This window comes from Acomys russatus, chromosome 29 (assembly GCF_903995435.1).
Source record: "Acomys russatus chromosome 29, mAcoRus1.1, whole genome shotgun sequence".
Lineage (NCBI taxonomy): Eukaryota > Metazoa > Chordata > Mammalia > Rodentia > Muridae > Acomys > Acomys russatus.
Window position 1 is genome coordinate 45,648,504 of NC_067165.1, and position 15,011 is coordinate 45,663,514.

Sequence of the window (15,011 nt, forward strand, 5' to 3'; positions counted from 1 at the left end):
ATGGTGAGGGTTGAGCTTTGTCAGGCTGTCACTGAGGGATATGTCTGAACCTGGGCCTCTGTCCGTAAAGCAAGACAGACAGGACTCTCTGCACTTAAGTCATTGGAAGATTCAGAGGAAGTCTTGAGAGGCTGAGGCTAGCATCTTTCTAGCCGATTGCCAGGCCCCTGGCTAGCGTTAGAGGCAGATCACGGGTGCAGAGGGTCTTTCCCAGCACTGCCTGGGGATGGCCAGCCTTTATCCTGGACCACCCCCCTCTGCTGCCTTCCCTTCTAATGCGGGGCAGGTCCTACATCAGGCCTGGGGCCCGTGGCGAGTTCAGGCAAGCTCCAAAGCCACAGGTGACCGTATCCTGCTTCCTGCCTCTGCTGCCCGCTGCCCCTCCTGTGAGATGGGCCCAGTCCTTGCTGAGAGACTGGCCAGAGGGCTCTTGTGATCCTGGAATGGGGAGGATTGTCCTGTCTCAGTGTGAGAAGTTAGTGCTGTCAGGTGGTAGGGACAGTGTGAGGCCTGGGAAGCCCTTCCTGGTTCAGGTCTGCAGGCCTGTCCTCCCATGCAGCGTGGGACTCTGCAAGAGACGCCCTAACTGAACCCACTCTTGCCAGGAGACAAAGGAGGAGACTGGGACAAGGGGGTGAACCTTGGTGCCCAGGACAGGGATGGCCAGGACTTTCTCTGGGCAAATGGACTGCTCTCCAGGGGCAGGCTCGGCCTGCTGACCCGGGCCCCTGTCTTGCCCTCAGCTTCAGGGGTTTAACAGTAGAGCTGGGAGCACCCCGGGAAGCTCGTGGGCTCCAGATCCTCCTGAACACTATGCCAGTGTCCCCGAGGAGGCTCCCCCAAACCAGGGTTCCCAAGAAGTCTGTGTCACCGGCTCTCAGCTGTCACAGTGGCTCCAGTCCCATTTTGGTCACACCCACTAGTGCAGTCTTGTTGCCTGGGGACTCCGCCAGGACTCTGTCTCTGTCCCTAGGGAGAGGAAGGAACGTGGGAAGGGAATAGCAGTTCTGATTAGGGAAGGCTTGACAGCAGCTGACCCAGGCCAGCTGTACTGATCCACAGGGTGCGGGGGAGAGAATTGGGGAGGGGGGAGTGGTGCTGTTGCTTCAGACCCTCATTCTTGTGCCTGATGTCTCGGGTGGCTGTGTCTCTGTACCCATTTGGAACTAGAGCCTTCTCTGACCCCCCTGCTGTGCAGGATTCCTAGGAAGTCTTCCCAAAGTCTTTAGCGCCTGTGGATTTTGTACTTCTTAGGGTAGCCTGGCCTCAGCGGATGGAAAGAGCCGCACCTGAAGCGGCCCAACTATGTACTTGGCACTCGTGGCTGCCATGTGGGTCAGCGCCCGGTCACCGACACTATGTCATCATTCTCCTTCCCAAGGAGTCAGGAAAGCCCTCCCAGCTGAGCTTGAGGACAGAGATGAGCAGGAGCCGTGAGCTGGTTGGCGACCTCGGGCCCCTGTGCTTGGCTGCTGGCACGGCTCCTGCTCCCTCGGAAGCCTCTGTGTCTCTGGTCGGCAGTACCTGGCACGCGGCTGGCATTCGGCTCTACCGTGTCCTCTGTGAACTCGGACATTGAATTTAATCTGCGGTGTAGTAGCATGAAGGAAAGTGGTTGTAAGGAACCTTAAAGGGACCCTGTGGCCCCATCTACCCTCTAAGGAGGACATGGGTGCTGCCTATGAGGAGCGGGCCTCACCAGGCGCCAGTTCTGCCGGCCTCTGTCCTGGCTTAATGGCTAATGCTCTGATCAGTCGGTTCCTACTGTTGATGGCACACCAGATGAGGTGTTTAGTTATAGCGGCAAGAGTGGCCTGCTCCGCGGACAGAGCTTGAGGCTGGGGGGTGTGGCCACACACCTGTGGGACCTCGAGTCAGGCATGAGCCTGGCCTCCTGGCCACAGCGTCATAACCTTCTTTATGCCAGGCCCAGGACCGGGCCTTTCCCAGCCTACTTGTCTTCTGCATATGGCAAGGAAAGCCAAGTACAAATGCAACCCTTCCAGGTCAGTGGCAGATTTTCCAGAGCCGCCCGTGGCCAGGCCCTTCCTTCATCAGAGGTGCTGGGGAGTTGAAAGCTTTGTTTCCCATTGCTGGCCCACGCTTACTCCTCTAGTGAGCAAACTGGCAGGTGAACTCGCGGTTGAGGCCAAGGCAAGGAAGTGATTGCCTTTAAGGTCAGTACATTGCCAGCCCGGTGACAGCAGTGCAAGGGGCCTGTCCCACCTTTCCCATGTCAAGGGCACTGGCGCATCTCTGGAAAACACCAGAACAGGCCGCCTGTGGCCTCTGGTACATACCAACACCCTTCTTGGCAGAAATACCTGTGGGGTCAGGCAGATATAGGTACCATGAGGGCCGAGGTTTGAGCCCTTGAGTGCTGACGTAGGACAGGGTGACTCAGGGTCCCCAGCCCTGGGGCTTGAGCGTTTGCCTAACATGCACAAAGCCTCAGGTTCAATCCTCGGGCCTGCACAAATGTCATGGTTGTTTCTACCTACAATCTCAAGACGTGGGAGGGAGTACAGGAGTGTCCGAAGTTCAAGGTCACCCTCCTCTACTTTTGAGGCCAGCTTAGCGATACAGAGACTGGCTCTAAGAACAGCTACCCTGACTCCCAAACGCCCCCCCCCCAAATCTGTAAAAGAAGCTGCATTCTAAAACTACATATAAGGAAAGGAAGTGGGCAGTAGGATGGTGGGCCCCAATGTGTTCTAGGAATCCTAGCCAGTATCCCATGGGGGAAGCCCCTGGGTTGAGGAAAAGACCATTGGATGATGTAGGCAAGATCTTGCCCTGGTTCTGGAAGCCTCTGCACTGGACTCTAGGGGTCTTCAGGGCTGGAAAAAGGGAAGCTGCCAGCAGCCGTTCACGCCAGCTAGAAACTGTAGATCCTGAGGAAGGGCAGTGAGGCAGGACTGGCCAGGAGCAGAAGCGACCTGAGGCGGCTGTGAGCAGCCTCAGAGAGACAAATCATTTAACGGGGTGGGGGTGGAGGAACAAAAGCTACTTAAATTTTGGGGGTGATTAAGGGCTTTTGGATGAGTTTTCGCCTTTGGTAGGGGGCCAAGGTGCTGGAGATGCCTCATTTGCATAAGGAGGGATCCCAGGTGCTGCTGGACATGACCTTATAAGGGGAGAGGAAGTTTAACAGGGCTACTGGGTCTCCTCCAGGGCGCAAATGTGAGGGCACAGGGCTATGTACACCCAGACATGCAGACCCTGGGGTGGTGGTTGGTGGAGGATGATCCCACTCCTGTGGATTCAGGATGAGATTTTCGGGTTTTGGACATGCCTCAACCCCACACCTCCGCATCCCCACAGCAGGCACCCCCTCTCGTACCTCCTGCTGGTACCTCAGCGGCTTTACCCCCTAGTGGTCTCCTCCTGGGTGGACCAGCACTTGGTGGGTAGCAGAGATGCTGAGCTGCCTTAAGAGGTGCGCATGGCTGGTTTGACAGAGAACAACTAATTTTCCCTTCTGTTTCTGGGTGTGGCCAGCAGACGGCAAGGCCAGGTTGCAGCGCCTGCACCTCATGGCCAGTTCCAGGGCGGGGCAAGGGCAGAGGGGCCCTCTACCTAGCCTCACTGGTACCTCTCCTCCACTTTTGTCCCCTGCCTCGATTCCCCCACCCGGCCACTCTCTGCCTGTCCCGTGGCCTCTGACCCCCTAAGGCAGCCATGTCTCCCAGTTGCTGTTTTTCTCAGTGCTTTGAATGAAGGCTGTGTTTTCCACGCGTGGCTCACGGGCTGCCTTCCCTGCCTCACCCTGCCTCTTCCTGAAGGCGTCCCCGAGAAGTGAGTCATAAGCCCAGGCTCCCTCCCCCCCAGTTCTCTCAGACCCTGCTGGGTAGCTGGACTCCTAATGCCATCGAACCTTCAGAATCCTTTACAGTTATGGACAGAGTCAGTTTCGGGGATAGACAGCAAGAATATGGGGGGACACTCTGTGGTCAGCTGCTATGAAGGGACCCATGCACCACCTAGGGCCAGTGTAGAGGTTTTGGGGGTACAGGATGTATGTGCTCAAAAGTAGGGGAAACCCTGTTGTGAACTTTATGTGGGTGCAGAGTCTGGGCAGCATGTTATGCCTTGGTTATAACAAGAGTTAGTAGCCAAGTATATTTCTGTGGGTGCTTTGAGGCAGCAGGCTCTGGGGTTCCCAGCAGGTGCCTAGCAGGAGCAGGCCCAACCTTTGCCCTTTTCCCTTTGCCCTAGCATCTAGCAGGTGGTGGGGAGAGTGATGAGAGGGGCTGCAGGGCCATGGAGGTTTCAGGAAGGCATCCAGTTGCCAGTCCCACAGCCAGCTGATGCCTTCTACCCTGTTATGGGCCAGGCCCTGGGATGCAGGCTCTCTGCGGAGGACTCCTCCCTTCACTGCCTCGTGGCCAGGCCTCCTGCTCTTCCTCACTTAGCAACTGTCACTCACCTGTTCTTTGACAAGCTAGCCTTGTATTCCTGAAGATGTCACTTCCAAAGGCCTCCCTCACTCAGGAAGCTTCTGTAATCATTAATACCAGTTTCCCCTTCTCCACTGAGTGCAGGGTGAGACTCAGGTGTCCATGGGCTTGTCTTGTGGTTACTGCTCCCCCTGGGGCCCAGGGAGATGACCGAGACCTTCCATAGGGTGGGAATGTGTGCCCATCAGGCAGTTCTGGGTCTCACACAACCGTAGGGAGAGAGACCCAACAGCAGACAGACATCCGAGAAACTAACCACACACACCACCCCCCCCCCCCACACCACACACATGCACACACGCACACTACCACCCACTCCCCCACAGCCCCCCCACACCACACACACACACATACCACACACCACACACGTACACACACATGTGAACACACGGTCTGAGGTCTTTGCGTGGCTCTAGGTCTGTCCCTTGTGCTGCCCCCTGGTGGTGTTCTTGTTTTGGGCTTTCAGATGCTCTCTCTGTGTGGGTCCAGTGTTCCCTGGGACATCCGGCCTCTGGGAGAGGCCGCAGGTCAGAAATGCTCTCCCAGGAGGCCCATCCCTCTGGAAGGCTGTGGGCCCTCCCTTCTTTCCACCTGACCCTGCCAGGAATGGCTGCAAGCAGGAAGGGCAGCTGGATTCATTTTTCTTCCTCGGCTTGGGTGAGGAGTGGAGACTGGTAATGGGTTTGCCAGAAGGCTAACTCAGAACGATTCCAGGAGGCACAGCCAGACCCTGTGTGCTCTGAGGCCAGGCGGGGGCCTTGGCACACTCTGCTGCTGAAATAACCTCCACACAGCACAGTAGGAGAGGGCTTGGGAGGGATGCTGCAGACTCGGGGCTCCACAGGGAAGTAGGCCAAGCTATCTTTGGCTGCGGACTGCAGACTGACCTCCTCTGGAGGTGAGGGTCAGGAAGAGCCGGCAGGTGCATGTGGTGTCTGAGAGGGGTTCAGGGGTGAGAGGGAGGCTCTTTGGCTTAGGGGCTCAGTTCCTCTTTTCCATACAAGTTCCAGACCTGTTCTGGTTTCATTTCTGTGGCTCTGATAAAATACCCCGAGAAGCAGCAGATTTGGGGAGAGAGGGTTTACTTTAGGCACGGCTGGGTTGCAGCCTATCACTGAGCAGGAACTTGAGGTAGCCGGTTGTAACATACCCACAGTCAAGAGTCGAGGGAGTGACGCATGCATGCTTGTGTCCCACTCAGCTTCTCCACTCACGCAGCCCAGGCCTCGCTGTGCAGGAAACGGTGCCTCCCACACCAGGACCAGGTCTTTCCTACTTCAGTTAACTCAATTAGGCAGTCCTCCACGGTCAACTCCGGCAATCCTTCACTGGGACTCTTGACAGATAATTCAGGTTGCGTCATGTTGACAATTAAAGATGGCGGCCTGAGCCTCTTCCGTGCCCTTGGCCCTGGAGCTGAAGATGCAGATGGTGTTGGTGTGGGGCTGTCCTTGTTCTGCTGGCTGGCAGCAGTTCACCCTGTTCTGTCTGTGTGGGCTATTTGCCCCCTCACTGGGCCTGATGACTGTCCCTTCTGTGCCCTTGAGGTCTGCTTGGGAGCGTGGCTAGACTGGCCCAGCACAGTGGGCACGTGAAGATACTTACGGGCATCATTGCTTGCTCAACCACACCTCACCCCCACCATGGGGTAGCTCAGGACCTTAGATTAAGGTCTCTTTGGGACCAGCTCTAAAGTTCGCTACTTCCTCTTAGCCTTTCTACCCTCCCCCGCCTGCTGTGGACTACTTGGCACTCTCTCAGGTTTACTGCTTGGTCCTGTACCAGATCCGTACAGATCCACACAGGCGGTTCCACCAAGGCTGGTCCTATGGGTTATTGCCAGGTGGGAACATGGATGTGGGGCAGGGGTGGCGCGGGGTAATCTGGTCGCTTGGAGTGTCTATGAGGTCCTAGGAACTTGGAGGAGGTGTTAAACAGGACCTCCCATCCTCAGAGGCCACACCCCTGTGCAGCTGCACCTCCCCAATGCCGCTCTGTCCGCAGCCTGGGCAGCCTGGGCACTGCTCATCTCTGGGGGGGATTTGGAACATGCACTTAGGTATCTGCAATCTGGGCTGGACGAGGCTAATGCCTCAGGGAAGGGTCTGTGGAGAGGGAGTCCAAGGACGATGCTGGGAGACAGGCCCACAGAGCAGGGCCTACTCTCTTAGGTATTAGTGGCTCTGGCTCCAGGAGAGGCTGGTTCTGCCCCACTGCCTAGAGTGCGGAGGGGCCTCCTAGCTCTGACAGATATAGTGGGGGAGTCATGGTGGTATTTGGGGTGAGGGGTGGGGATGGGGACAAAGGAGACTGGTGGCTGCTGGCTCGGGGAGGGAGCTGGGCTGGCTGGAGGTGGGAGTGGCCCCTGCTGCTGACACAGACATTCCACAGGCAGAGCCACAGCGGGTTTGCATTGGGAAGGCATTTCCCAAACAGCATCCAGACCCCAAAGTCCTGTGTCTGGATATGTTTAGTGACACTGAGGAGAGATGGTGGGGACAGTAGGGTGGCTTTGCAAGTCCCTGGGCTGCCATTTGGGCCAGAGTGGGAACTGGAGTCAGTAGATGAGGGAGCGTGGACGGGAATGTGGGAGCTGAGGACAGGGATGGCTGCCGATGGACAGGGCTGGAGGCCTTGGGCTCATTTCAGGCCAGTCTGGCTGACTCCGGTGACATCTTTAGGACGGATGGGAGGAGGACAGGTCCTTCAGAGACCAGCTCTAGACACGGTCACTGACTTAATGTTTAGCCTTAGGGTGTCGGCATCATTAAATAGCCCAAGCCTGCCCGGGATGGTGGCGCACGCCTTTAATCCCAGCACTCGGGAGGCAGAGGCAGGCGGGTCACTGTAAGTTCGAGGCCAGCCTGGTCTACAAAGCGAGTTCAGGACAGCCAAGGCTACACAGAGAAACCCTGTCTCAAAAAAAAAAAAAAAAAAAAAAAGCCCAAGCCTGACTTTTCTATTCATGTCTACACTTTCTCCACAGGAGGGAGGTACTGCCACTGTCACCCTTTATTAAAGAGGGAGAAACCGAGGCATCAGCGGGAGTCATGGCTGGGGACTGGGCACGGGAAGGACATGTAGGCACGATGCTGTAGTAATGGCCGTGAGCTCACCACTAGATCTGCACCAGGAAGCCAAGAAAGCTAACTTGAAGTGAGAAAGTTTTAAGTCGCCCCCCCCAATCCCACCCGTAGTGACACACTGTTTCCAGCAAGGCATGCCCTCCCCCAGTCCTCTCCACATAGCTGCCAACTGGGGACCAAGTGTTATTCAAATGCCTGAGACTTGGAGGTGACATCAGACCGCCACAAACACCACGACCAAAGCGTGTTGGGGAGGAGAGGGTTAATTTAAGATGACAACTCTCGGGACACACTTGAGGACTGAAGGAAGTCTGGACAGGAGCTCAAGGCAGAAACCTGGAGGCAGGAGCAGAAGCACGGGCTGTGGGGGTGCTGTTGCTGTGTGAGCAGACACACACACTGTCTACTCACCCCGGATGGGGAGCCCACAACGGACTAAAGGTCTGGTTGCCATCCAAGTCCAACTTGGTAAACCGATGAGTTTTATTGGGGTTACTTACCGGAAATGGGGGAGGGGTTAATTACAGGAGCAGGAAGTGACTTAAAAGAGAGCTACATCACCAAAGGCCACCCCAGCATGGGTGACAGCTCACAAAAGCTGGGAGCTTGGAGCACGCTTCACAGCCTGTGGGCAGCTTAACTGGTTGGAGAGTGAGCTTTGTAAGTACCTTTCCAGTTGGCCTAAGCCCCCTCCAGACAGCTCACCTTGGCTCATTTCTGCTTTCAAGGGGCCTCACTGGTCTGGTCTCGTCTGAAAGTGACTTTCAGTAGTCTTGTTTACTTTTAGCGGGGAGAGGCCTAAGGAGTCTGGTCAGTTTCAGGGACTTCCTGAGCTATTTTGAATTGGTAATTTGTATCTTAAGGAGCTTCCCTGCAAGATAGAATATTTCAATCTTGAGGAAACTGCTACACAACAGCCCCTCGCTGGCTTGCTGTGATTGCTTTTTTTTTTTTTTTTTTTTTTTTTTTTAAATAAAACCCAGGACCACTTGCATTGGGGTAGCACCACGCATGCTGAGGTGAGCCCTCCCATATAAATCATTAATCAAGAAAAATGCCTAATCAAAGGCTTGCCTACAGGCCAATCTGATGGGGGCATTTTCTTAATTGAGGTTCCTTTTCTCAGATAACTGTAGCTTGTTTCAAATTTATGCACACGCATGCCAAAAATACAAACAAAAAGCCAAGTGGGTGGTCTTCTATTTCCAGGGCCTTGAGTTTGGAAGGTGTCAGAGTGTGTTTTGCCTAAGCAGGAGTAAGCGCCACCTTGCCTGTCACTGGACTGAGCCTGCAGCCTGAAGGCTGCCTGCAGAGGAAGCCCTGACTCATCAGCCGTTGGTAAAGTGACTTGAGTTGGAGAGTTTTCCTGTCTCTCTAGGTGAGCTTGTCCCATGCTGGTCTGATTCGCCCAGCCCCCTACCTTCCAGTAGCCAGAGACTATAGAGGTTGGGGCCTTTGAATCTCCACTGAACAGTAGCCATACTATGAGAGTTGCCTGCCAGCCAAGCCCCACCTACAGCATGCCTGTTGAGGTTTCTGGAAGCACCCCACCCAGGGCAAGGGCTTGGAGTCTGAGGTGTGCTATTCAGGGAAGGCAGGAGAGGGGGGCTCTCCTGGCCGACCAGCAGAACCCAGACAGGCGTGTCTGCATTGTCATGCCCTAGCAGGTAGGTGATAGGGCAGGCTGGGTCCCAGATTCCAGACAGGACAGGGCAGGTGGGATATTGTGGGCTTGCAAGGTTGTCTCTCCCAGAGACTCGAGATTGCTGGGCGAGGCCACTAGCCAACAGGCGGTTCTCTCTGCTGTATGGTATGTAGCCAGTGGGTCAGACTGTGGGTCATGGACCTTTCCAGCCATAGTCTGTTGGCCCAGGGAGCAGGAACCATCTGTCTTCCTGGCAGCTGCAGCTAACAACAGAGCCCTGTGCTCGCTGTCTGTCTGTAGTGTTCAGAGAGAGACACTGGCCACTTTGAGGACAGAAGATTATGCTCTGAGGATGTTACTGCTGCCTTCCTGGTGGGCTGCTGTCTGGAGCTTCCTGGGAGGGCCTCCGAAGAAGCATGGACAGGTGACCTGTCCTTTCACCCAGTTCAGGGACTCAGCCTAGAGTTGGAGTACCTTCCCAACAGGGATTCCACGGTCACCAAACACCACACCTTGTCCAAGTGTCCCAGCTTGCTGGACACAGCTCTTTCCCCATCTTTATGTGGGGCCTGAGAATAGGGAGGGAGTTGGCCATTGAGAGGGTGCATCAGAAAAGGTGTAGGCTCCAGCCGGAATCCTGGACCTGGCTGGATCCAGGGCAGCTGGTTAAGGACCTGAATGTGCGGCTTCTCGGAATTAGAACGAGCATCTCCTGTAGACCCTCAGCCTTGCGCGCTGGGCTGTCCTTCCTAGCTTTTCTATCCGGCTCTCCAGGTCTCTCCTCATGCTGATGGGTGTGGGGAGTCTTTCCAGGCTCCTCTCATGGAGCCCAGTAGAGGGTGGAATAGACCGGGCTTTGGGGGTGAGGGGGGAATGGTAGTAGCATCTCCATGCCTAGGGTTCTGGCTTTGTCGTGTGGCCTCACATTGCCCCGCCTCCCCTCACTCCCCACCAAGCCTCCTCTGCAGGGGCCTCCCAGCCTTGCCAGGATGGCTTCAGCCTCTACTCGGTTTCTGTGCACGTTGGCCTGAGCATCTCTGTCTGAAGTTGTGCATCTGTGTGGGTCTTATGTGCGCTTTTTGTGCAGTGGGCCTGTCCGTGCACATGTGTCTTGTGGATGTGGATGTATGTGCCTGCGGTTTTGTGGGGTCTGTGTCTCTGGATCTTGGTTTGATTGTGAGTGCGCCAGCAGGAATGCACGGGGCGGGTTGGCGGGGCGGGCGGGCGGGCGGGCGGGTGGGCGGGGCTATTGTGGCCCCCTGGGGGTGGGGCGGGGCTGTGAGTGGGGGCGGCTCCCTCTGGAGTCTGAGGATTTGGCCTTTACCTGCAAGGGGTGGAGGGAAAGCTGAGACTATAAAGGCAAAGGGGGCGGGGCTTGTCAGACCCAGAGCAGCTCCCTGCCGGCGCTCAGCCCTGGTGCCTCAGAGTTGGAGCCTGTCCACGGTCTGTGTCTGGGTTGAGTGTGCACTGGAGCCTGGAGCCGGAGGAGTCCTCATCTCTGAGTCCCGAACAAGATCCCCGAGCCCAGGATGCCCACGGCTCCTGGCATGGAGGCATCCCGAGGCTGGGGCAGGCTGGTGGTGCTTTGGTGCCTTGGGCTCCTGGGCAGCCTGGTGGGTGTCACCAGCACTCACTACCGCTACCTGTGGAGGAACTGCTACCCATGCCACCTGAGCCAGGCCGGCTACACCGTGAGCACCGGTGATCAGAGGCCAGGTGGGCACCTCAGGAGCAAGGCTGGGTGGGACCAGATACCCGCTTCTATCATGCTTTCCCTTTGTTTCTCCCTCTTTTAGATTTATTTATTTTTGTTTGATGTGCTTGTATCTTGCCAGCATGTATGCGTGTGTACAGTGTGCATACAGTGACCTCAGAGGCCAGAAGAGGGTGTTGGATCCCCTGAGACTGTAGTTAGAGTTGTGAACCCCACGTGGGTGCCGGGAATCAGAGTCAGGCCCTCTGGGTAAGCTGTAAGGGCCATCATCCCTGCTTATTTTTTTCCAAAGCTTATGTCAGGCGCTGAGCACAGAGGTTGGAGAAAGCAGGACCCAGAAGCTTAGCAGGTGGTCTCTGCTGCTGAGACAGGGCCCAGAGATGTCCTGAACAAATAGGAGGGAGGTCACCTGAGTGGAGGAGGTGAACATTCTTGCTTTTCTAAGCTCCCGAGGCCCCCTCCTCTGTATCAGCCACTCCGGAGTCAGGTGAGAAGGCAGACTGGGGAGATGTGCGTGGGGACGATGTCCCTAGCGGCTTTGGGGGTTGCCTGTGTTGGTGTTGGCCCCCAAGCCAGCAGGGCCACTGAGAGGCTCTGGGCTTGAGACTCCAGCAACCATGGGGACTCTAGTTACCCTGGGAGCTGGGGTTTGATGCCTCTGAGCCAGCCTCCCTCCACGTGGCTGTACAGAACGCGGAGCTGGCACCCTCAGGAATGTGGCTAGGGTTGTGGTGTCTCCCAAGTGACTGGTTGCTCACATCTAACAGACAAGAGCTGACAAGAGTCCTCCCTCTCAAGCCCTCCCAGACTTGGGAGATGTCACTGGGGTGAGTCTGCTCTCCCATGCTGCCTGCCTCCTCTGTGTCACTCAGTCTGAGGGTCCCAAAGCCTCCGGTGCCAAGCAGAGGCCAGGGCTGGTATGTCACTGCCTTGTGAGTGCCCCTTGGGAGCCTGGGTAGCCTCAGTCCCTGCTCGGAGGAGAAAGGCAGGTGGAATATGATTTACAAGCATGAGAACCTGGCGTCTCGTGTGTGGCAACAGGAGACTCACTCGGTGCCTGGCAGGGTGGGCTTTGCTGCTGAGGCACCAGAGGTCTCTCTTTCCTGGAAGCCATGGAGACGCTTGAGAGAGTTCTGAGCTTGTTTCCACAGAGGCAGCATCGAGTGGCTGGCTAGCCCCGACTGTTGTGTGTTGCTGGATCAGGAGCTGGCGGGATGGGAGAGGGCCGCCACCCCTCTCTTTCCTGTGGCCTTCTTAGTGCCTGCCTGCAGTGCTCACAGCTTAGCAGGTACTTATAGGCTTACCCAGCTCCCAGGCAAACTGGCCCAGGCTGGCACAGCGGTGCTGCCACCATGTGTGGCCATCCTGTCATGAGACCGCCAAGTCGCCAGTCACTGGTCATAGCAGATGGGGGTGGAACTACTTAAAGTGACCTTTCCAGTTTCCTCAGTCTTTCTTTGGCGCTCCTGGGGACTCCATGCACAGTGGGTTTGCAGCTGCCAGACATAGCATGTCAAACAAGCAGCTTTCATTCTGACTCTCAGGCCACGCTAGCGTGCTCTGTACAGGCTTGTTCTCACTGGGTCAGCAAGAGGATATCTGTGCTACCGTTGCAGCCTAGTTGTCCTTGCTCTTTCAGAGGGCTCCGCTATTTGGAGCATCTCAGGCTCAGTGTGACCCCAGCTGCACTGTCTGTGTGTGGGAGACAGTACAGTTCTGGGGCATGGGCCTGTGGAATTGGAAATCCCAGGGAGCTTAGCCTCTGGGCATGCCAGGGGACAGATAGCTCCTGTGAGTCTGGCTGTGAGGAAGACCTCTAGCAGGTACCACCAGACAAGGCAGCCAGGCTGGGAACTGTGGGCTTACGGGACAGCCGCTCACGTGACCTGAGTCAAACAGCAGAGCTGTCTGTACTGAGTAGTTCTTTCTCATGACTGCTCTCACAGTTCAGTCTCCACACGGTGGCTTAAAACAACGCAGACGTAGGCTGGAGATGTAGCTCAGTGGGTCGGACGCTTGCCTGACATGCAGAAACCTCTGGGTTTTGTCCCCAAGACTGCATTAAAACCCAGATGTAGCAGCATATGTCTGTAATCCAGCACTCAGGAGGTAGAGGCAGGGGATTAGAAGTTCAGGGGTATCCCTGGCTACACAGGGAGCTTGAGGCTGGCTTAGCTAATGAGACCCTATTTCAAACAACAAATATATATATATTTATATATAAATATACATATTTATATATTTAAATATTAAATATATAATGTTTTTATATTATATTAAATATATAAACATATATTTGTTATATGTCAGTTATGTATATATCAGGTATAGAGAGGGGTGTGTGTGTGTGTGTGTGTGTGTGTGTGTGTGTGTGTGTGTGTGTGTAACCTGATGGCTCTGGAGGTGGGAGTCCAAAAAGGCTCGAGTTGAGGTGTGGGAGAACCTGTGTCTTTTTCCCTTCCAGTGAGCAGAGGCCAAGCATGTCTACGACACACAGTCCATCCTCCACCCTCAGTGCCAGCCACATTGTGTCTTCTAGTCTTTGGCCCCTCCTGCTCCGATCCTCCTTGTCACTTGTTGGCCTTGATTTTTGAGACGTGTCTTATTGTGTAGCACAGGCTGGCCCAGAACTCACGATTTTCTTGTCACCACTCCTGGCTTGTTTTTTCCGACCCTCGCGAGTTTGTGGCAGCCTCGTGTCTAGCACACTCCCAAGTCACGGCCATTTGCTGGGCCCTGTCTTCAGTGTTTGGTTTGCTGCTTAGTGTTCTGGGAACGAACGTCTTTAGGAATGTTATCTAGCCTCCCATGCTAGACTGCTGGGCCTATGGCTCCTCAGGTCATGCGTGGCCAGAGCTCTAGCTGTCAGCTCAGCGCCTCCGAGCTCTTCCGAGCCCTTTGGGTACAGCTCTGTGGTGCCACCATGTGGCCTGCTTTATGCTGAACTGAGGCTCTCAGAATGTCAGTTATTTCTGTAAAAAGAGTTTGTCTGGATTCAGAAGAGGCCTGGCTGTCAGGGCTTGAGGGTGTTGGGAGGGTGAGGGGAGGCTGCTGTGTCCAGATGTTGGCTCTGGGGAGATGTCAGTCCTGGGGCAGTGCCGCAAGCCACAGTGGTGCTACAGAACTCCAGACTGTGCTGTCAATAAGCCATCACTCCCAGGACAGTAGGTCCTCCGTTTCCAGGGAGCACCGTGAATGTCAGGAGAGAGTGAGGCTGGAATCAGTGTCCCAGCCCCTCTTAGGAGACACTTGGAACAGTGATAAAGGCCACGCCTAGCGGATGTATCTGGGACCCTTGTAGGGAGTTGGTTGCACACAGGAGGATGGAGCTACTGTCCCTGTCTCAGAGGACCGTGGAGAGCTAGCAGGGAGACCCTAGTTGCCTGGGTACATAGGGCTAGCCGAAGGATCCTCTTGAGTAACTCCTGCCTTGTGTTCAGGGGGCCTTCACCTTTGGCTCGAGAGAGTTTGAGCTGGGCAGGGCTCTTGAGCATGCAGCTGCATGCAGACTGGCCGCTTTCCTTGGACTGGCCTGGGAGGATTTAGAAGCCCTTAGCAGGTTACCTTATCCTCAGTGCTGGGCAGTGGGGGAGTGTGGGGGGCAGGAGTGGTACCCAGGAATGCCCAGACTGTCCAGTGGGCTGACAAAGTCCCTGGTGTGAACCTCGGCCGAGCTGTGCGTGCTTCTGGGGTTAGAGCTCAGGAACCAGTCTTCTCTGGACCCCTCCAGTGTGGAGCCCGGAACCCTCACCATGCCCCTGCCCGGGCGCCTTCTGTTTCCCAAAGTATTTCGTGTCCTGTTGGTGCTACTGGGCCTGAGGACTCATGTGACAGTGGCTTTGTGGAACAGGACCAGGGGCTTTGTGCCCTTGTTTCCTGCCTCTTGTGACAGGTACACAGAACAGGGTACTCTTGTGTGGCTCCAGGCAAGCCCCTCGCTAGTCAGCCAGTAGGCACGTCACCACATCCCTTGCTATTGCACAGAGATATGTGGTGGCCCTCACCATAGAAATTCCAGAAAAACCCTCCTGGAAGGACTGGGACACTGATTCCAGCCTCACTCTCTCCTGACATTCACGGTGCTCCCTGGAAATGGAGGGCCTACT

The 15,011-nt window shown here is 55.7% G+C and overlaps 1 protein-coding gene across 1 annotated transcript in view; it reads left to right on the forward strand.

Moving 5' to 3' along the window:
- Nucleotides 1-15,011, forward strand: part of Megf6 (multiple EGF like domains 6) — a 96,017-nt gene that overhangs the window by 46,334 nt on the left and 34,672 nt on the right. The window lies entirely within an intron of this gene.